The 23213-nt window shown below is 45.2% G+C and overlaps 1 protein-coding gene and 1 pseudogene across 1 annotated transcript in view; both read right to left on the bottom strand.

Annotated features, from left to right (window-relative positions):
- The window catches only part of LOC124251347 (carcinoembryonic antigen-related cell adhesion molecule 1-like), a 1036279-nt gene that overhangs the window by 114665 nt on the left and 898401 nt on the right, over positions 1 to 23213 (bottom strand). The gene's annotated exons all lie outside the window — the stretch shown is intronic.
- On the bottom strand, positions 2952 to 3778 carry LOC124251358 (poly(A) polymerase alpha-like; annotated as a pseudogene).

Here is a 23213-nt window from a genome sequence, read left to right as displayed (position 1 = left end):
AAACAACCTTACCCTCCTCACTTAGTCTTTTGACCTTAATCTCTTTTGATGTAAGAGAGTAAGGACCCTGTTGTAAATTTCATGAAATAACAAAGTGTACACATCTCCTGTCACCAGGTTGTTGAAGTAATGATACTGTGGTAGACTTCCTTAGTGTTATTATCTTGGAGTTTCCACAAAGAGATTTCATCAACCCCTCCCTTTGGAAGGGTTATCTGATAACACACAAAGGGAAACACCACAGGAAGGACCCTGATAAGAACTAGCCCTGAGGTATTCACAAACTACTAGGATCTGGTGCGGCTGGTGCAGGAGGAACTGCCAGTCAATAAGTGACAAAAGAGAAGGCAGCTCAAATACAAAGGGTGTACTAATAAAGAATTCACTCAATTATCCCTCAATTATTACACAGTCAATTATCCCTCAAGACTCTCTATGGGGTCTCACTGAGAGGGATGGCACATAATTAAATGCTAACACATGGGTGAAATAATTTACAGACAGATGGGATCAACTGGGTCAGGAATGGCTGGGAAAGGTTTCAGGAAAGAGGCGGGATGCAGGTTAGGCTTTTAAATGGTTGAGTCCTAGGGAAACAGAGACAAGAATAAACACAAGCACAGGGAACCAGGTATCAGGCACCACTGTAGAAGCTAGCTTTCAAAGGGACTTCAGGAATGAGAGTGGGTTTGCATACGTTATTTTATTTATTCTCTCAACCACCATAAGGGTTATTTCAGAGGAGGATGCTGATCATTCAAAAGGTGAAGTAACTTGGCAAAGTCAGTGGTGGATCTGGGATTAGAAAGTAGTGATGTCTAATTCCAATATCCATGCCAATACCACTACCACTGAGAGAGGACTGATCACAGTATGTCTGGTAAGAGGAAGGGGCAGGAATGGCTACAGCAGAAAGACAGGGTTAAGACACAGGGAAGTTAGGTAGGCTTGCTAACGTGGGACCTTGTGTTGTACAGCCATGAAAATTAGACAGAGACATTTGAACTCAGTCTTGTGGTTACGGAAGAGCCACTGAAAGTTTTGAGTAAGGGAGTCACCAATGTGAAACCTTTGAGCAAAGACCAATGGGACGGGGGTGAAAATGGGAGTTCTGGGTTCCTAAGCTAAAGAGATGCCACTAACAACAGTAAAGAGGGGCACACAATATAGTGGAGCAAGAACTGCACTAAGAGTCAGAAGCTTGAGTTTAAATGTAAAAAGCTACACAATAAAGTCATGGCTACATCAGGCAACCCATATTCTCTCTCTGGACTTCAGTTTCTCCTCATCCATAAATTGGGTGAAGTGAGACAATCTCTAAATGATCTCCAAACTTTGCTACTCAAAGTGTGGCTCCACCAAACAGCAACAAAGCATTGTCCAAAAGCTTATGAGAAGTTCAGAATCTCAGGCCCCACCAGAAGAATCAAATCTGTATTTAAACAAGATCCTCAAGTGATCCAGAAGTGCATCAAATTTTGAGACACTTCTCCAAATTGTTCTGACTCACCTCAACTCTGTCACTTCACAGGAAAAAACAAAAAACAAAACAGAACGTTTTCTTATTAACTTCATCTGTGCTCTTTTCCTAATCCTAACCTCTCCTCTCAGACTTGCCCACATCCAGATAGAGGTCTTAGGAAGACCAGTGGGGCAGCACTGTCTCCTGTGGCCAAGATCAGTAAATGCACCTAATCTTAACACTCCCACTAGTAAAGGAGCAGGTGGATTGGCAGAGGAGGTGAAGTCCAAGCCACAGTTAGATAAGAGAATCAAAACCACCCACAATGACCGGAAGTAACTGTCAGATAGAGCTCAGCCTGCATCATAATGTCACATTTCAAAGGGCAGTTTTTATAATACCTAATAAAATGTGGTATTAGTGTGAAACCTGGGCTCCAAGCAAAGCTCTGCCCTTTGTTGACACACATAATACACAACCAACCTATAAATCAATCTTGGGGTGAGCTTATTATGAGTCAGAGTGAGGATTATAACCTGGGAAGGCCTTAGAAGGTGTTCCAGAGAAGCCTAGGTTTCAGTACAGTCTTACATCTTTTTAGAACAAAGAACATACATTAAACACACCCAGGTTATATTTCCATCAAAATTTCAAAGGGGCATTCAGTTGAAAATTAGCAGTTCAACATGACCCTGATGTCAGGAAAGGGACTAATCTGGATGTTACCAACAGGATGTAGGAGGTGAAGCATCCATTCTTATCTTAAGAGATTGCATTCTTTACTTTAACGGATAAGCAGATGTACAATGTATGTTTAATAGGGCATAAGTCAGTCTTTTTAGTTCAAGCTTAATCAGTTTTGAACTCGAATAGTTACCCATATACCTCAATATGTGAAAATCTCTTGTCACCTTGTAACTTTCAAAAAAACACTGTGACAGTTATTTTCAGACATCCAGCCCCTGCTGGAACTCTGCCAGCAAACTTACAATTTTCCAAGGAAACTAACTTTACTGTATCAGTTCTTTTTCCTCCTGAGCCAAAATGGGTCTGATGCATACTCATCAAGCCTAGCCCTACTCTGCATAGGCATTGAAATAAGTTTAATACCTTTTCACACAACAGACATTCAAACACCATGCATCCCTGCCATCTTCCCTCAGCCACTTCCCAAATTACATATTCTGAAGTCCCTGCACCCTCCTGTCACTTTCTGGTGGGCAAGCGAAGTGTGTCAACCACAAGGGAAACTCTGAATTCTAGGTGTGTTCTAACCAGAGCAGCAGAGCCACAGGACCACCTGCTTCTCCATCCTGGGCGCTACACCTATATGGAAGAAGCCAAAGACCATTCAGCTGATTTGAGGATACTGCTTTCCCTACTTGTGATGCTGCTCAGGCATCCTATACGTGTGTAGGTGTATACTTTTCACTCAGTTTTATTTTCAGTGTCTACAATCAATTTTATTTTAACATAATCTAAACACATACTATTTAGAAAATACCCAGAAAAATTTACATATGAGAGTTGATGTTATTGCATTTGGATACAGCTAGCAAGTTCTTGCTGCTAGCATAGCCCAGGAAACAACACTGAGGATATCTATTATATTGGAATAGATGTTGTGGCGTTTGGCCCACAGATTGATGGCTCTCAGAGTTAACCTGAAGTTGTCAATATTTGGTACTAAATGTAGAATTTCATCAGTTACCCTGCAATCATTAAGACTTCTTATGCATCTTATATCTAAATTTGTAAGCATACTGTCATCTCTTAAGTCCAAGTCTTCTGGAATAGTCTGCAGTGCTCATCTTTCAAACAAAATATCAAACTCTGTCCCATCAAAACACAGTTTGATAACTGGTACAAATGCCTCTCCAACAGCTCTTAAATCTTTTACTTCTTCTTGTAATTTCAATTTATCATAGAATGAAGTGAAAAGTCACTTCGATCAGCATGTCTGGGTGCAACACACAACGCATCAATATCAGCACCTTTTGTATGTACTCCTAATCTGTAACATCCAAACTTAAAATTTTTCCTCCAAACTTTTCAATTACAGATTGTGGAAGATTCTTGCTGTCACTGATTTCTCGTATCCACTCTTTAACCAGGTTATTTAATTTTCCCCAAATTAAAACCCTGTGCTGCACTTCCTCTTCCTCTTCAAAAACCCCAAAAGCCTTCAGAGTCTCAATGCGTTTCTGTGTAAGCAGGCAGTCAGTCTCCTTGGGGGCTGATAGAAGAGATAATGCCATAATGCCTCTGTGGCAGCTGCGTTTGTTGTGATCCCTGCATTGTAACTGGAAATGGCATCGTCTCCTGTGCCAGCACCACCCAATCACTTCCCCTACCCTGACTCCCCACTCCTGCAACCACCACCACTGCCACTCTGGGCATATCCACTGAGGTGGGAGGGAGGAACCTGCCTCAGCCCTGGGTCCAACCCCACTCCCACGGACAATTCTGCCACTTTAAACTCAGTTTTATTTTTTAAGAAATATTTAATAGAGCCTGCTATGTCCTGTGCACTGGAGAGACAAAGATGAATCAGACCTGGTCCCTGTACTCACTGAGCTCTAGGTTATGGGGGGAACCTTATTCAAAGCCACCACATTACAGTTCAGTGAGGAACACCTCGATAGAGGTAAACACAGACTTTTTGGCCCATCTCATCAATCCTACGAAAATCTTCCACTCTTAGTTTTCTGGGCTCAGTTTTTCTCATTTCAAGCTCAAAGTGAAAAACAAAAAAAAATGTAAATGTCCAGATGGTCCTTTTTACAGTCATGGTTGGATTGGATATGTCCTTCTGGCTAACCCAAGGTGTCAGAGGCTCCCATTTCATTTTGAATGTCCTCTCTCTCCTATTAGCACTCACCACATGTGCACATGCAGCAGTCAGGCAGCTGCACACTAACAGAAATTCCAGCAAGTCAGGAAACTTGACTTTTAGTCCTGTAGCTTTGAGGCCAAGTGACTGTGTGATGTTGAACAAACCATATAACTTCCTGCACTTTCATTTCCACTTCTGTAAAAGAAAGCATTTGGATTAGATCTCCGTGGGTCTACATGTATAGTAAGAGCTCCTCAGAAGCAGCATCACCTCTTACTCCTCTCAGGAACCACCACCTGGCAAATACCAGGCACACCTTAGGTGCTCCAATGTTCACTGAATGCATGTATGAATAAATGACAATTATTAGAGCAACATTAACCATGGAATCGATCAACAAATATTTCTGAACGACTGCTAAGTATGCTGCAGAGTAGGGAAACCAAATAACTGTGGCGGAATAGTATTTTCTCCCCACTTCCCTCTTGCCTCATTCCCAGACGGGGGTCTTTGTAAGTCAGAGAGACTGAGCTGGCACAAATAATGTTCTGGAAGTGGGCTGTAAGTAATTGTCAATATTAACAAGAGAAAATTCTGTTTGTCTTGGGGTTGTTTCATATCAATGGACCTGAGGGAGCCAAAGACCCCTCTCGTGTTACACAGGACCCGCCACCCAAACCCAAGTCCATGGAGGGGAAAATCAGATAGAGTGAACTGACAGGCAGCTGGGATGTGTGCAAAGTAGAGGAGTAAACAGACTTGGGGACCTGGAAATTAGCATTGATCAATACTATTAACTAACGTACAAATATTCAAATTTAGCTAATCATCACATTAATGTCCTTATTCTGGTCCAGAATCCAATCCAGGATCCTACACTGAATAAAGTTATCATGTTTCCTTGGTCTCCTCCAATCTAGGGTAGTTTCTCAGCCTTCTTGTCTTTCCTGACCTTGACATTTTTGAAGAGTGCTGGTCAGTTATTTTGTAGAATGTCCCTCGATTTGGTTTTGTCTGATGTTTCCTTGTGATTAAGTTCAGATTATGCATTTTTGGCAAAAATATCACAGAAGTGAGGAGTGCCTTCTAGGTGCATCCCATCAGAATGCCTATGATACTGATAACTCTCATTACTGATGTTAACTGAACACTTGGTTAAGTGCTGTCTGCCAGGTTTCTCTACTGGAAAGTTACTATTTTTCCCATTGTAATTAATAAGTATCTTGTGGAGAGATACTCTGAGACTATGCAAATATCCTGCTTCTTCTCATCATACTTTTGTCTATTAATTCTTATAGTCCATTGATGATTCTTGCCTACAACAAGTATTACCATGGTATTAGCCAAACAGTGATTTTCTATTACCATCATTCCTTCTACATTTCTTAGCTGGGATTCTACCCTAAGAAAGAGCTGCTCCTTCTCTCCAATTTATTTATTCAATTATTTATTTATATAAGTAAAGACTCATGAATATTTGTGGATTATAAGCCATTGCTATTATTATTTATTATTTTGTTCATATTGTCCCCAAATCGGCCATTTAGAGCTCCTTGAAGTTGGCTTCTGTGTCTTCTTCATATACCATTTGTTTAGCAGTTCCTGACTGACACCACAAGATGTTTCAGGCTCATCTTGTACAAATTTCCTGCCCCGGCCCTGAAATCAGCCATTCTCCAAGGAGCCCTGGTTCCTTTCATGGGAGAATGGGATTCACAAACCATGGCCAATGGTACTGCCCATTGCACTAGGTGCTATTGCTTCTAGGCGCTCCAGTAGATAGAGCTAGGAAACAGACATAAGCATACAAATGCTAATGTGCTATTATTAGCCCCATTTTACAAATTAGGTAAATGAGGCACAGAAAAGTTAAGCAACTTGTTCAAAATCACAAAGCTAATATGTGGTGGAACTGGGAAGTTAAAATTATGATTGACCTACCACAAGTCTTAACAAGTGGGAAGTTTTACACAAACGAGTCAGGAGAAAGCAACAAGCTTAACTTTTCAGCACAGATTCTCTCTTGGGAAAAAACTACAAGTCTAGAAAAATAACCACAATAACTATCATGTACTGAAAACCTACTTGGGCAGTGAGCACTAGGCACCCACAGTAGCTCATTTATTCCTAACTCTTCAAGGTAGACACTATTGTCCTCATTTTACAAATCAAAGAACCAAAGACCAAAGAAGCTAAGTGATGTGTCCAAGACTACAGAGTTAAGTGACAGAACAAGCAGTTGAGCCCAAGTCTGTCTGGATATAAAGTCCATTCTTCTCCCACTGGATCAGTATTTTCCAAATTTGATTTTAGGTAGAACATAAATTAGCTTTTACTTTAATATTTATAGGTTTATTTGAATGCATGTTAGAAAAAAATCTAAGCATATATCAAACTCGTAACCTCACAGATAATATTGCATAGGATGAGGCTGTTTGATCAACTACATTTATTTAAAGAAAAATTATGAAATAAATAAAAGTAGAAGTGATAAAAGCTATAGCAAAAAATATAAAGGTCATCAAGACATGTATGAGGGTTGAGACATTAGCCTATAGTAACATGCGGCTTCATTGTCAGTGACACCATGAAATTAGAGTTATCAGAGCTGCAGAAAGAAAAACAGGCTAACAATCTTGGACCCAAGTTTTAGCTCCAGATTTGTCACCATTACCTTTGGGAACCTGGGCATTTCTTTCGCTCTCTCTGGACCTCAGTTTACCCATCTGAAAAAATAGAGATAGTGATTTAGTTAATTACTACAACTCTTTTAAAAGCAATTTGGTAATGATATCAAGAAACACAAAGTTGTTCTTAACTTTTGACCCACTAATTCCACTTTGGGAATCTTGCCCAAGACAATTAGTACAACATTTGGAAAACAGCTACAAGCACAAAGAAATTTATCAATATCCCAAAATAAAGCAATCTAAATATTCAGCAATGAGAGAATACTTAAGTAACGTGAAGCACATATACTTGTTGGGAGTGTTACACAGTCATTACAAATCTCTGCTATGAAGACAACAAAGGAACATGCTTGTAAAGTGAACAGAGGCCGGCCCGGTGGTGTAGTGGTTAAGTTTGTGCACTTTCCTTCAGCGACTGGGAGTTCGCCGGTTTGGATCCCAGGCACGGACCTACGCACTGCTTATCAAGCCATGCTGTGGCAGGCATCCCACATATAAAGTAGAGGAAGACAGGCACGGATGTTAGCTTAGGGCAAATCTTCCTCAGCAAAAAAAGGATTGAGGGCAAATGTTAGCTCAGGGCTAATCTTCCTCAAAAAAAAGTTTTAAAAAAAAAGGCCCAGCCTGGTAGTGCAGCAGTTAATTTCGCACATTCCACTTCATCATCCTGGGGTTCCCCGTTTTGGATACTGGGTGCGGACCTACACACCACTTGTCAAGCCAAGCTGTGGCAGGCATCCTACATATAAAGCAGAGGAAGTTGGGCATGGATGTTAGCTCGGGGCCAGTCTTCCTCAGCAAAAAAGAGGAAGATTGGAGGCAGATGTTAGCTCAGGGTTAATCTTCCTCAAAATAAATAAATACATAGATAAAGTGAACAAAAAGAAATTTGCTCACATGCTGTGGTTATCACTATATACAGAAAATCAAATGCAGGAACATGCCAAAATACAAACAGATAGTAAGAGTAAAGACTCCTTCATTTGTACTTTCCAAATTTTCTCTAATATAATTATACTACATTTAGAATGAAAAAAACATCTCAAGGCAGAGATTCAACTAAATAATCTGCAAGATTGCTTCTGGCTCTAATATTCTATGGCTTTCCTCTGGAGCTAGGAGTAGAGGTCAGATGAGAGTAAACTATTAGAACAGTTGGGATGGCAGGGGCTACGGATGCCTGTTTACATTACTTTAAGAGCACATGAGGACACTTGGAAACCAATACTCAGAGAAATAAATGCTCTATATGTACGACAGAAGGGGCACGAGTCTGGGAAATAGGAGACCTGGATTGAACCAGACGATCTCTGAGGGTCCTCTCTAGACAACTTGTCCAAACTATATGTATAACTGTACAATAATAGAGTTCCACTTAAATACAATGAGCAACTATGTGATGGCTGGTAGTAAATATCAGAAACTATTAAACAGAGGAAGCCTCATCTGGGCCCAGTACTAACTAGCTCCAGCTCTCAAGTCTATAAACCATCATGCTTGATTGTCACAAAAATATTTCAGGTATCACAAAATGGGAATAAGATAGCACAGGTGATAAGACAGACTTGAATAGAGGACAAAAGAGGAATGGATTTGTTCCAGGGGAACAAAGCTAAATATCATCCTCTTATACTTGAACTGAGATTATGGATTCAAAGACAGCAAACTTGGAGCTCAGGTGAAGATTCTGACTGGTTTATCGGATAATCTGCTCCCTGCTCTCATTTCTTAAGTCATGAAGATTTTAAAGTGTGTGTGAGTAGGGAGTGGGAGGATGTAAGGTCTTGATTACCCCCACCTTTTGTCCTCTCTTCCATCCTAAAGCCATTCTGTCTCCACTTATCTCCAGCTAAGCTTTTCTCTAGGCCCAATTTAAGCTTCAATTATTTATCCATTTAAAATACTCCTCTCTTGAAGTACCCCAGATCCATAAGCAAAAAAGGGAAGAGAAATGGAACTGCAATGACCTGAGTAGGCCAAAGCTGGCAGACCATTTCTGTTGGCCCCGTCCCTTTCCAGTGCTGGCAAGTGAACTGTTTCCTTCTGACAGCAGTCACCAGAGGCCACAGCAGTCAAGGCCAGGCTTCTGGGAGCTGGTTCCAGGCAGGTGGTCAAGAATGTGAGTGCAAAGGTCAGTAACTCAGCATCAACTACAGCAATGCACCATTATGATCCCAACCCTCTCCTTTGAGTCCCACTGAGACCAGGTCAGATGTTATCTGAGTTGACCTTAGCCATTCTCCTCTCCATCAGCCCACCACATGCAGCACCAATGCTTGCTTTCTTCCTGAGACTCAGGCAAGAGCTGTACTCCTCCAAGGTGAGGGAAGACCTGGCTGAATCTCTAGCTGCCCCCTCCCCGTGACCCTTTTCTCCAAGAACTCAGGGCTGCCATCCAAAAGCTTCCTGGATCTTATTCTCAACCTTATTTTACTCAGAGATAGGACTGAAATCAGAGAGGCAAAATGGCCTACCTGAGGTAAAGCAGAACCTACAAGGCAGACACCTAGGTCTTATCCCTTATTTTCTGGTCTCCCTAATGATATCCTGATGCCCCCTCTAAACCTGCCACCAAATTATTACCAATACAGCTCAGGCAAAACAACTCAGAAGAAGTCCTAGGGCTCATATAACTGGATACCTCTATTGCTCTGTGTTGACCCCTTTCCCCACCCCACTGCAGTAGGAAACAATAACTGAAAGGAAATGAAGATGGCAAGAGGAGCCCTGCCCTATTCCCTACTCTTGAACATATTAACCCTCCCATCTAAGTAATACTTCCCTTATTTTAGATTGGCTCCTGAGAGCCCCTAAAAGAAAACCCATGACAGTGCTTGGACTGCCACAGAAGTAGTGTCCCTGTGATCATTTCAAGGGCAATGTGAAGAAAACCAGTAAGTTTCAAAATAATGACCTTCCTTTAACCAGAGTCCCTTTGTGGAACGAACTAGGGATGAATCAGGGGTTGAGAAGAGACAAGAGAGGTGAAATGAAGACCAGGATAAGCACACATGTCAGCCCCTGAGACTCAGTGTCAACTTGTGGGGGAATAGGAAAAGGAGAAACAGCAGGATCAAAATCTCCTAATACAAGAAAGGATTCATCAAATGTTTACATTTTAGAACTGCATTGCTCATCAAAGTGGAGGGAGATGGGGCTGTTGGGGACCTGGTCATTGATCTCTGAAGATGATGCAGTGTCAGGGTCAAACAGAATTTGATTCCTCCTTAGGCTAGCAGTCTTTAAATGTCATATAAAAAATAAATTGTCGGGGCTGGCCCCGTGGCCGAGTGGTTAAGTTCGCGCGCTCTGCTGCAGGCGGCCCAGTGTTTCGTCGGTTCAAATCCTGGGCGCGGACATGGCACTGCTCGTCAGACCACGCTGAGGCAGCGTCCCACATGCCACAACTAGAGGAACCCACAACGAAGAATACACAACTATGTACCGGGGGGCTTTGGGGAGAAAAAGGAAAAAATAAAATCTTAAAAAAATAAATAAATAAAATAAATTGTCAAATATTAAAGTGATTGATATGATATTATCAAGAATGGAATAAATCAGGATCCTTATCACTGTTGATGGAAGTAAAATACAATTTGAAAGTACCTATCAAAAATTTAAATGCGTGTACCTTTTAACCCAGTCGTCTCACTTCAAGAAATCTCTGGCATAAAATACTAGCATGGATACTCACAGATATACCCACAAGAATATTAATCATAGTTGTTTTTGTATTGACAAATAAATGGAAATAAAAAATGTTCATTCACAGCTAATTGGGCATGATGCAGTTGTCAGAAACAATGAGGTAAATCATTACGTGTTGATCAGAAAGATATCCACAACATATTCAGTGAAAAAAAGATAGAAACCACTTCTTCACCGTCTTCACAAAAATAAATTTCAAGTGGATTAAAGATCTAAATTTTAAAGATAAATTTATAAGGGAATACAGGAGAATATATTCATGACTTTGGAGTATGAAAGGATTTACTAAATAAGATACAAAATGTATAAGCCATAAAAGAAAAGGTTAATAAACCTGACTTCATTAAAATTAAGCAATTTTGGTCTTCAAAAGAACAAAGTGACAACCAGAAGTAGGAGATGATATCTGCAATATGTATAACTGACAAAGGATTAATATGGAGAATATAGAAAGAAAGATCAATGAAAGGAATGCAGGCAACACAACAGACAAATAAATGAAAGACCATGAACAGGCACTTCTGAGATAAGGAAATCCAAATAACTAACAAACATATGAAATGGCACTCAACTTTACTAGTAAGCAGGAAAATGTGAATTAAACCCAAACAGATATCACTACAGATCATCAGATTGGCAAAAATTTTAAAGTCTGACAATACCAAATGTTGACAAAGAGTAGGACAGGGAAACACTCATACCTGCTAACGGGAGTGTAAATTGGTAAATCACTTTCAAAAAGTGATCTACTAAAGTTTAAGCTTTGTGACCAAGCAATTCCACTCTCAGGTATATACTCAAAAGCAACACAGGCTTATATACACCAGGAGACATGTACGAAAATTTCATGCCAACATTGCTCATAACTACCACAAACTGAAAATGGACCAATGAATAAACGAATGGTGTTGTATTCAAATATTGTTTATCAGTGTGAATGAGCAAACACCTAACAATGTAAATGAATCTTACAAACATAACCTTGAGTAAAAAAAAAAAAAAGAACAAGACATGAGAGAATAGGAAAGTTTGATTTCATATACATAAAGATCAAAAACAGGTAAAATTAAACTAAATTATTTAGGAATACATAAGTAGGTGGTAACACAATAAAGAGAAAGTAAATGCTTAGTATAAAAGTGAGGATTACCTCACTGTGAGGGAGGGAGGGAGGATAGTGATGAGAAAAGGAGGGAAGTTGTTGGCAATATTCTATTTCTAAGTCTGGGTAGTAGTTTTATGAGTATCTGCTTTACAACTATCTATCGAACTGCACGCATGAGTTTTCATGGACCTCTACAGATATGTAATATTTTGCAATAATAAAAGATTTGTTAAAGATGCAGAGCAAAGCAATAAGTATAGTAGAATCTCATTTTTGTTTTTTAAAGTAAACTATTATGTTTACATACAAAATGCTATGGAGGAGTATGTAGCAGCAAACTATTAACAGTGGTTAGCTCTGGGGAATGGGGAGTGGAGGTTGAGGAGGGGAAATGTCCTTTTACTTCTTACTGGATATATTTTTTATTTTAATTTGTCCCACTGGACAAGTCTTATAATTTTAAAAGCTCCCACAAAAACTAAATTTTTAAAACGTTTTTAACATTAATTTCTAGTCTTTATTTTCACGCTAGGGCACCAAAGTCACCACAGAAAGCTAAACAAGCGCTCCAGAGCCTGCCAGCAATTTCTCAAATGATGTCTGCTAGCAAGCTTTGCTCTGTCTTTGTAGGAGCTCTGAGAGCCCACTCTCCCAATGAAACATTCTCAGTCAAGAGGCAGTGAGGGCACCGGGAGGGTGCTGGTTTCCCACCTCAAGCTCCCCCTCCATGTTTCCATGCCAGTGGTCTCAAAAAGCATTTTCCTCAAGATTATTGCTCCCTCTAGTGCCTTCTTCTCTCCTCAGTCTTTCCTGTACCCTCCTCTTAACCCATGCTTAAGCTTAATTATCTGACAGAAACCAGGAAATCTCATTTTCTAGCTGGTTCCAACTGACCTAAAATACAACCAGGCAAGTAGCAAACAGAAGTCAATAAATATTTTCAAGTGAAAATACTCCAAATCATTTCTTTCAAATGGGGTCTGGCAACTCAAACTCAATCCAGATGATCCACTTTACCCTGTTCACTCCAAACACTCCCCAGATTCCACACACACTTCTCCCCACCACCACCCTCATTCTCCCTCCCTCTACAGCCCAACTATTTATTCTTTTACTCATTCAACAAACTTTTCGGGGGTAAGAGCTAGGTGGGCCAAAGAAAGCAGGTATAGCAATGAATCAGACATGGTGTTATTAAAGATTATATAGGTTTAAAAAGACAATAACTGGCACAGTTGCCTAGCATGTAGAATGCCTTTAGTGTTTACGACTGTCATTACCATCATCATCATCATCATCATCAACGGTCACTGTACTCTGTGAGTTTCCAATGTAGTACAGAAGACATATATGCAGAACCATAGTTCAAGTCTAGAGAGATGGTGTGGAAGATATCAAATGCCATTTAAAAAGGCTTCAAGCTGTAAAAATGGGACGATGTCATTTTTCTAACATGGGAGTAAAATGATCAAAGCAATAATATGAGGAAATTAAACTGTCAATCATTTGAAAGAATGAATAAAAGTGAAAAGATTATTACAACAGTATAGAGACTGCCTCCACCTAGGACCCTTTCTTCAACATCAGAATGAGAGAAAAAAAAAGTGGAACACTGATCCAGAATCTGGCTTCTGTCATCCCAGATGAAACAGAGGACTAAATTGGGGTGCTTGCTCTAGGAGAAAGAACATTTGTGAGCGGTGAGTGGAGCAGGGCCCCATTTATGACATAAGAGAACAAGCTCCTCCCCTCTGGAAGGAGAGTGCTGGACACACAGCCTCCTCCTGTTCCTAATCCCTCCTCCCACAGCAGGAGGCAAAGAGCTGCATCACTTGGCACAGGAGTCGGGGCCAGCAGTGTTCAGCCGTCTTGCGAACTGTCTTAAAAAGGAAGATCAGGGATGTCAGGATGAAGGAGTGGAACCCAAAGGGAGGTGCCATCATGGGGAACCAATGAGGGATCTGTGACAAAGGAGGTGTGAGGGAGGAGGGGAAGAAGGATGAAGCCTGAGAGGTCAACATCTCCTGTGAAGGAAATAACAATAGTGGAGACAGGTTCTAAGGCAGTATCTAGGCCTAGCTTGGAACCTGAGCCACACTGGACACTAATCAGCCAACCAGAGACTGGGCCAGAAAAGGAATCCACAGTCTAGCCAGCATCAAAGACACGGTAGGGACCCAACACCCAACGGGAGCCTGCTTCACAGCAAAGACCCCTCACTCAGCAGGAGCCCCTTGATGAACATGAAGCTGAATCCCAGCAGGAGCCTAGAACCCAACAAAAATGTGCTTTACAGCAGGAATTTCTTGCCCCACAGGAGCCTGCACCACAGCAATCACCTCCCACGCAAAGGGCACCCTTCACTCAACTGGAAGCTGCCTCTTAGCAGAGACCTGAGCCAGGAATAGAATCTAGAAGTCAATAGGAACCAGAGTTGAGAGAGGGGTGTGTAGCCCAGCCAGGAGTTGGCCCAGGAGAGCCATCTGTAGGCCAGCAAGAAGCTGGATCAACACCTCCAGCCCAGCCTAGACCTGGACCCCAAAATGGACCACCTGCCCAGATTGAATCGATGTCCCAGGAGAGACCAAGACAGTCAGACCCTACAGCCTAGCAAACAGCTTCAGCCCAGGGAGCCAAATCCCAGCAGGGATCTTTGATGGAGTGGGGATATCTATCAGAATTGCACCAACTATCTTCTCAGCGACCAACTTCAGAGTTCAAGACATGTTTTGAGTGGGTCACAGACCCAGGCTCAGAATCAGATTAGGGGTCTCTGTTAGGGACCAATTCACCATCCACGAGAGGTGGGACAGTGGCCCAGGGAATGACGCTGGCCTTCAAGGGGAAGCTTGGTTATGGAGTGATGTCAGGATATGGTGGGACATCAGCACACAGGAAGAACAGCCCCAGCCAGAATCACAAACACTCCCAGGACACATGTGAGTCTGAGCCTAGGGGACCATGAGATTCCCAGGACAGTCATTCATTGAGGCAGGGGTACTAAGGACCACCAGTATGTCATTTAGCCCGGGTGATCCCTCCACAGTCCCGCCAGACCAAGAGCCCCAGCCCCAATGATGGATGAGGAAGCCGAGGCCTAGAGAAGAGAAGGCTGTGGCCGAGGCCCAGCAGGGAGGGAGCGGCCCAGCCGGGATCCAAGCCAGGGTCCAACTTCTTCCCCTGCACCAGGCTTCCTCTCAGGGAGGATTTGGGGGAAATCACACAGAAGTGGGCAAGGGCTCTGGGCTGGGGGCCAGGAAACCAGGGAAGCTGCCCTCCTGCCAGTATTCACCCACCCGTCCCCAAATCACCCAGCACAGCCCTGTGCAGACACCGCCACAGGCACTGGCGACACAGGCTGACGCGGACCCTTACCCTCGGGGGTTCCGTCCTGACTTAGGATCCTGAGCTCCCAGGAAGACACCGCTCCCCGGCCAGGCTGCCCCCCAGGGGAGTCGCAGGCCAGCCAGGCCTCATGGCCTTGGGGCTGTTCTCAGGAAGGGAGCCTGCGAGAGGGGCTGTGGGGTCCGCCAAAGTCCGGGCAAGGTCGGGGCTGGATGGAGGGGGCAGCGGAGGGGGGGACGGGCCAGGACTCGGCGGCCGCCAGCTCTCCCTCCCCTCCTCCGAAGCGGGCAGGGGCCCGGCGGTGCAGGCTCAGCCCCCGCTCAGGCCCCGACACTCCTTCCCTGGGCTCAGAAGCCCGCCATGCAGAAGGCAGGCGCGCAAGTTCCATCCGCGGACAGAAGGGTCCCTCGTTGAAGCGGCCTGGGGGCAAACAGGGCAGCCCAGTCCGGCGAATGCGCAGGCCGCCATGCTGCTCTCGCCGAGGCCTGTCCTCCCGGAAGGGCTGCGTCTCCCAGGGCGGAGGAAAAGTCGGAACTGGAGTCCCTCAGGGCTGCTCGCCAGCTTTGGGGTGAGGGTCAGGAGGAAAAGAGAGGGTCCCAGTTCTGCTTTTTCCGGCGCTGACGAAGAAGAGCCGTTTCTCTGGGCCTCCAGAACCCAGGCTCGAGGGACGCCCCCTCCACAGCGCCGCCACAGACCAGTCCACTTCCCCTCAGGCGCCCAAGACGCTCTTGACTATGTGCGCATGCGCGAGCCTCCCGCGCCTCCTCTGTTTCCCGCCTTTTTGCTGGCAGGAGCCCCTCCCTCTGCCACTGCTCCTCCCTGCAGGCCGCTGGTGGCCTGGGGCTAGTCCTCAGGCACTGAACTTTCTCCCTTCCATCCCTTCCATTCTAGCGGAGACCGAGAGAGCCGAGAAAAGAACTCTGAGAAAGAGCAATGGGAGAACTAGGAGACAAAGGGCGGGGAGAATGCCGAGCTTCCTCCTCCACTGGTTCCCAGGCAGAGAGCCAGGCCTCCAGTGATGGCGCCCCACCCCTCCCCCTTAGAATTGCCCCACTCTCCGGATCCCTCTGGCAGGCAAGGTTGCATTGTACGGAATCTGTTCAGGGGGAAGGTGAGTGGGAATGTGAGGCTGAGCGCCAGCACGTGGGAACATCTAGGCTTCCCTGCTGGGGTGACCCCCTCGAGACTCCCCACTAGTCTGCCTGAAGGATGCTTTTCGCCACCTCCAGGTCTGCATTTTTGTTGGTTTGAGGACTTTTAATGCGTGTAAGGGGTCAGGGCCAGGTCATAGGTCCAAGTTGTTGGAAGTGAGTCCCTGCAGTGGAGTGAGGCCCGGATTGCTCAGGGGGCGAGACCCAGAGAGGGGCGAGACCCAGAGAGGAGCGAGCCCAGGACTGGGTGGTTTGGGGGCCTGGCGGTGGAGCGTAGCAAGGATTAGCCCTCAGGGCGGGGCCTGGCGGCTGGAATTGGCCCTCATGCGAGGATTGCAAAGAGTTCACCGGAGCCCAGCAGGGAAATGGGGCCCACCTCAGCCGGGAGCAGGTAAGGAACTGAGGAACTCGGGCAGCCCCCTCCCCTAGATCCACCCCCAGACACCCTCCTGCCTCTCACTGCTCACACCGGTCCCACCTCCTGTCTGTCTAAGCACATCCGCTGTGTGGGATGAGGCCCAGGCAGGTGGCCCAGCCTCACCCGCCTCCTCCTCCCTCACCCCAGGACAGGGAGGACCTCAGCAGCCTGGTGAAGTCCGAGAGTCCGCGGATCCTGGCGCTGTGTTCACGCCCCCAGCAGGTACCCCGCTCATGGTGCCTGGAGGTGCACATCCAAGGCGACGGCTTTGGGGCCCAGACCTCCAAATCCCACTAGCCCTACCTCAAGAGCTGGGCCCAGGAGCTAGGCACCCCTGTCCTCTCCATCGGCTTCTTCCCAGCCTCCGGGGCTCCCTTCCCCTGCACGCTGGAGGAGTGCTGCTCTGCCTACTGCTGGGCCTTCAAGCACTGCGCCCCCCTCCTAGGTGAGCCCTGACCCCTCACTGCCACCTATTCCCCCTTCCTACCCCAGCCTGCTTCAGCCTCCACCCCATACTGCAGGGGGAGTGAGCCATCTAGTTACTCAGGCCTCAGTCTCTCACCGCAGCCTCCCTTTACCCCTCCTATACCACCCAGCACTCTGCCACCTGTTTGCGCCCAGCACCCCACCTCTGAGACCCAGGGCTCCTGGCCCAGAGCTCTAGTTCCTCCCTGCCAGGCATGACCAGTGGTGAGGGAAATAAAACAATTGTTCTATTTATGATGTTAAATATGAGTTAGTTGACTAGAAAAATGCAAACTTAAAAAGTTGGCTTCAGAACAAACCGAGAGTCATAGAAATAAGTCAGCTGCTTCTCCTTTACAAACTGACTCATGTCCAGATGATACTTGAAGACTCTTTTTTTCATCATTTGTTGAAAAGCATGTCATTACACAAGCCAGTGTTGCCACCAGAAGCCTATACTAAATTGCGTCTGTCTGGAAGAACTTAACAAAGGTAGGTGCCCTGTATGTCTGATGTTTTAGAAATCTGAACCCAACCAGTTTTTCTGGTATGCTGATCACCAGAGAAAACTTACGATGTTCCTTAGGCCATAGCATCATTCCTGTCATTTTTTTTCCTTTATGTCAGCAGAGGACCTCCACAGTGAGGCTGAGGGGTTCCCTAGGATGTGGCTGGTCCCAGGGCTACATGGAGTATCAGCCATTGACTCCGTGAGTTGGAAGTGTGTGTGGTGGGAGGTGCATAGACACAGGATTCCAAGAAACACCCTGTAGGTATTTCCCTTCTTTATATTACTTTTCCTGTTTGTGTGGGGAGAAGTAGTGTCTGAGAGAAGAAGGGAGGGTAAGTCTTTTGAGTAAAGGGCCGTTTGCTTCTGCCAGTACCCTGGTGATGGTGAGTTTTTATTTGGTTTTGTCTGTAAATATATTCAAGCTGCATGACGAAAAGAAACAAAAGGTACTCAGGACAAAATGTAGTTTGAAACCTTTTCATTCTACTTGGGCCAATAAAGTTCAGACATGCAATTAATCACAATTTAACACAGAAAACAAGGGAGATGGGAGGATGCAACTGGTTAGTGATGCCCCCACCAGTGACTGTGACTTTTTAGCTATAAAGTGCAGGACAGTGCTGGGCAGCAGGGAAGCCAGGAAACAGCATGACAGGCTGCAGCCCAGTAAGGTACTGGTTGAGGTCACATTGTAACCAAAGTTCAGTCTCTGAACCTGATGCCAATCCAAATAACGAGAACAGTCTCGAGTGGAAAAGGAAAGTCTTTACTGTGCCAGGCAAAGGGAGCAAAGCAAGGGCTCATGCCTCAAAAATTACTAGCTCCCCATTAAGAAATGGGCAGGGATTTTTATTCGAAGTTTTGAGGAGTGGGGGGTGGTGCATGTAGCCTTGCTGGCTGACGTTTCCCCTCTAGCCTGCGTCTGGCCTTGAGAGGCTGCTTGTAGGGAGGGTGGGTATGGTGAGATAGGAAGATTGCAGGTGGGCATCCTTGGCTGTCTTGTCTTCCTGATGGATGGTAGATTCTGGCGTCCAGGAGCCAAGGAGTTGAGATCTGGGAAGCCTCAGCTTTCTGATGTGCTTGAGACAGCAATTTCCCTGGTAGACTTCAAGGAGGCCTTATTAGCTAAAACTTTAGTGTGCCCCCAACTCCAGGCCACCTGGGCTTTAACATTTTGTAACTCCTATTTGGTTGTAGAGCTCAAGAAGTCAAAGGATAAGGGAACAGATATTTATATATGAGTGTAGCTAGAGAAGCCTAAAAGGGGGAGGTGTGTTTTACTTTTAACCCCATATAGGCTGGGTTCAATGTATGAGAACCAATATCAGTGTTGGTGTTAAGAGCCTGTAACAAGATCTCAGGCCTGTGTCCTCTGTTCCCTGTCCTGTTGCCCACTCAAATTAATCCATGCCTTGTAAGTCTGAAGACCTCAAGGCCCAGGTCCACATTGTAAAAATCCTGTCACTCTGAATGGACTGCACCCAAGGCCCTGCACAGTCTCTACCCCAGGCTTCAGGCACACTGGCTACTCCCAGTTTTGAAGGGATGTGGGTGTGGCTGTGAGCAGGGAGGGTGGGTCTCCAGGTCCTTTCATTCCTTGGACTGGATCCTCATTTCCATTGATTTTGTTGTAAAGTTGCAAAGACTAAAAATCACCCAAGCATTTTCTCCAGGAAGACTCCCTTTGTTCTAGTTATTTATACAAGCCAGCGCTGCTAGGATCACGCGCAGTGCCCGTTCCAACAGCTTTTAGGACTAAGTCCTAACTTTAGTCCAAAACACAGGTGATCTGTCGATCCAGCTGCCCCAAACAGCAACAGAGTTTGTGATACTTGCTTATCTTAAGTCCCCAGTGTGGGAGAATGGAGAATAGTAACTTAACTATGATCCTTTTCTGCTATTTTTTGAGGGAGGTCCAGAGCCGCAGGTAATATTTTTAAATCCTAAGATTCCAGGTACTTCTACATAAGTGATGACATGATTGCTTGAGTATTTTGGTTTAGTTTTATACATTAGGATAAGGAGACTCAATTTGCAAATCTCCTAAAACCTACAATATGGCAACAATATGCCCTACTAGTGGAATCTCTCAAATTATACTATTTATGAAAATGTTTCTCACATTCTGTGTTCCTGAGAATTACCTGGGTTGCTTTTTGAGAATGGAGATTGCTGGATTACATGTTTCTATAGCCAAGGCTGAGAAAAACAGGGCTAGGGTGGGGATATGTTCTCCTTATAGTGGGAGGACCTGCAAGGTGCAGGCAAAGGGCATAGATGTGTCATTTTAACATTGGGAAGACAGGAAGATTAAGACGAGTGATCCAATCTATGACATGAACCCTCATTTATTAGATACAGGAGTCCTAACCATAATCCTTACATTTAAAATAAATATTTGTTAAATGACTCTCAAATTTCCTCACCTTGAGATTTCACATGTGTGCAGGAGCACATCACACACACACACACACACACACACATACCCCTCAGGTAACCTAGAGAACCATGGACTGCAGCAGGCAGGCATCAGGAGCAGAGCAAAGAGAGCAAATGGCTTTCATGATGTCCCTGAGACAGTCATCTCATGGACTGCTCTGAGGGCTGAGATGGGGCAGGGGACAAGGGCAGGTGCCTCTGAGGGGTGAGGGACCTGCTGGGAGGAGTGAGGGCACCAGAGAGCTGGGTACTGATGTCTCAAAAGACTCACTACTCCCAACAGAGAGCACCTCTCTGCAGCAGCTGTGCATACAGAGGGTCCCCGGGCCAGGCTGCCAGTGCCTTGTCCCCACCACCAGCCCTGCTCCAGGATGCGGAATAGGCGATCTGTGCCCCAAATGGGTGGGATTGAGGTTGACGGTGATATCAAGGGAAATCTATAATTCCAAACTTAAATGCCTGTCCTACAAAATAAGAAAAGACCCATGCATTCTCTATTAAGACCTCGGGGCACACACTGCCCACATCTAAATTAGCAGGAAGTTCAGTTATGTCCCGGGTTCTTCTCTGACAGGTCCACTTGCATATGAATAGAATGGCTCACATTTGTCCCTGCATCTCTCCTTTGTTCAGCTGCTGCCACCTCCTGGCAGATGATTGATGATCAGGATGATGGAGCTTGATAGCCTGCTCCCACAGCTGATCAGTCTTGGCCTCCAGACTGGTGGGAAAAGAGAGGCACTGACCATTCTGAAGACCTAGGGGTATTGGGAAGGTTGGGCACTCAGAGCTGCCCAAGTGTGACAGGGACAGAAAGTTGATGTAGGACTGGATCAGGGGACAGAACTGAGGGGCCTCAGCCTGAAGCACTGAACTGGGAAGTTCTTGAACCTTTGCAGGGGAAAGCCTAGAATCTCCAGAGGCAATGAGTCAGCTGCAGTAGCTCAGAGAGCTGGGCAGTCCTGTCTGGTCACCATCTACTTCTCCTCCCTCCAGGAGTAACATCGTCTCCTCACCTCTGCCTCCCCAAACTCACCTCTGGCCCTTCACTGTCCAACTCTACATGAAGGGACTCTGGAGTCCCTTTCCTGCATTGCAGGGAGGAAGAAAGGAGGCCTATTTCCCACAGACAGCCCAGCAATGGTTTCCTGAGAGTTGGGGTAAGGCAAGACCTCACACTCCCCACGTCCAGCGTCCTCATCTGGAGTTGATGGTCAAACCCAGGTACCAGCTGTTCCCTCAGGCCCTGAGAGAATCTGTGACACAGTGAATGACATCTCTCCTGATTCTTCCCAGTAGGAAAGCTCTTGAAATACCTGAGAGGACCCATTTCTTGCTGTGGAAGGCTCAGTCTGGAATATTCCACAGCAGCTCAGCCAAGGCCCATGTGCACAGATTCTAAGTGGCAGGGCCTTCAGGGCACAGGCTCACAGTCATTTCCCCTAGTGCCTGTGCCTGGACAGGGGCTGCTGGGCCCTGAGTGTCCAGCCTTCAGTGCCTATTATGCCTGGAACCATCCCTCTCCAAAATGACTGGCTCCTGGGGTTGGTTCCAGGTCATCAGTCCAGGCTGCTACATCCTCCAATGGGAGATTCCTCCCTGGGGTCCCTGATGTCTGTCCCAGGAGCTTCACCCAGAACAAATCTAAAGAGTGTTTGAGGGCTGGGGGTTGTGGCAGTAAGAACACTTGCATTGGTCTCAGGCGATGGAAAAGGTCCACAGAAGCTCTGGAGGAGCGGGAGTGCCCTCTAGTGGATGGTTCCTGCTGGAAGAAGAGCAAAAGGGGCCAGGAGAAGTGCGAGATTAGGGCTGATGTTGGACTAAGGGCACATTCAGGTTCAGAAGGAGGCATCTTTACGAGAGATTAACTTATGGATGACTGTAGCTCACCAGCTGGAAGAATGGTTTTTCAAAGAGTGTAACCTCAAGTCGGAATGACACCACTAGGTTATACTGCAAGATCAGATGAAGGAAACACTACATGATAACAAATCTACATGAAATGTCATTAGACAGTCTCCTCTGATGTTCTTACCACCTTAAGAGGCAGCTTAGCAATGAATTGAAAGACACTCTATCATTGAGAAAATATATCCTATTAAGAAGAAAATTATATCATCAGATTTTCTCTTTATTTTCAGAATCACATACCTTGGCATCATTCCTCAAGTGTGAATCTACACACTAAAAATGGACTTTTTCAGCGACTGGCTAGTGTTGGGGTCTCACTCCCAGAAAATGTGGGCTGACAGTACCCCCCCGCCAACCTTGGGGCCCTCTCTGAAGCACAGGAGCCCTTGATGCTCCCTCATTAGGGAGAGGATGTTCTTTTTAGTGTCCTCACCATTCACTCATCCACTCTCACACTCTGGGCAGCATCCTTATCCATCTTGGATTTGATACTTAATTCACTGATCTCTATTTCTGTCCTTCATTCATCCCAACATTGTGACAGACCCAGGAGTGCCTTCGGCTCCGTGATTTTTGAGGGAAAAGTTCTCAAAAACACTTGCTTACACCCACTTTGAACAGACCTCCACTTGAGTTCCATCATCATTACCCACAAGGATTTGGACACTGTTTTTTGGTTGTCAGATGCTTTCCGACTCTTAGAGGCACGCGTGACTCTCTGCACAGGGATGACCAGTAGAAACGGACAAAGAGAAATCACATTAGTGTTCACAGAAGATCTATAGGAACTCATGAAAGCTTAAAATCACAGGAGAGTCCACATAAAATCCACATTCCTGTGCTGAAACATGGATGCTAGTGACTTTCACCATTTCCTTAAGAACCAAAGTACAAAAAGTGATATTAACAATGAACTGAAGAATAAAATATGCATCACAGTTACTGATAAAACTAAAATAGTTGTTTTTCCTTAAAATAGCATCAAGTGCATTATGTTCATTTTCACAATGGTGTAATTGTGGCTTCAGGCTATCTACAATTTCATGACCTGGTAGAATTGACTCCTCTTTTCCCTTAAAATCTCAAATACAAAACTAGAAGGTGGCCCCTGGGCCATCTCCCAGATCCCACCGCCTGCGACGAGCAGCAAGACAAGCCGAGCTGAAGCTCCC

Source organism: Equus quagga, chromosome 13 (genome assembly GCF_021613505.1).
Source record: "Equus quagga isolate Etosha38 chromosome 13, UCLA_HA_Equagga_1.0, whole genome shotgun sequence".
In the NCBI taxonomy this organism is placed as follows: domain Eukaryota; kingdom Metazoa; phylum Chordata; class Mammalia; order Perissodactyla; family Equidae; genus Equus; species Equus quagga.
Note: the sequence above shows the minus strand (reverse complement) of the source record. Positions and strands in the feature narration are given on the sequence as shown.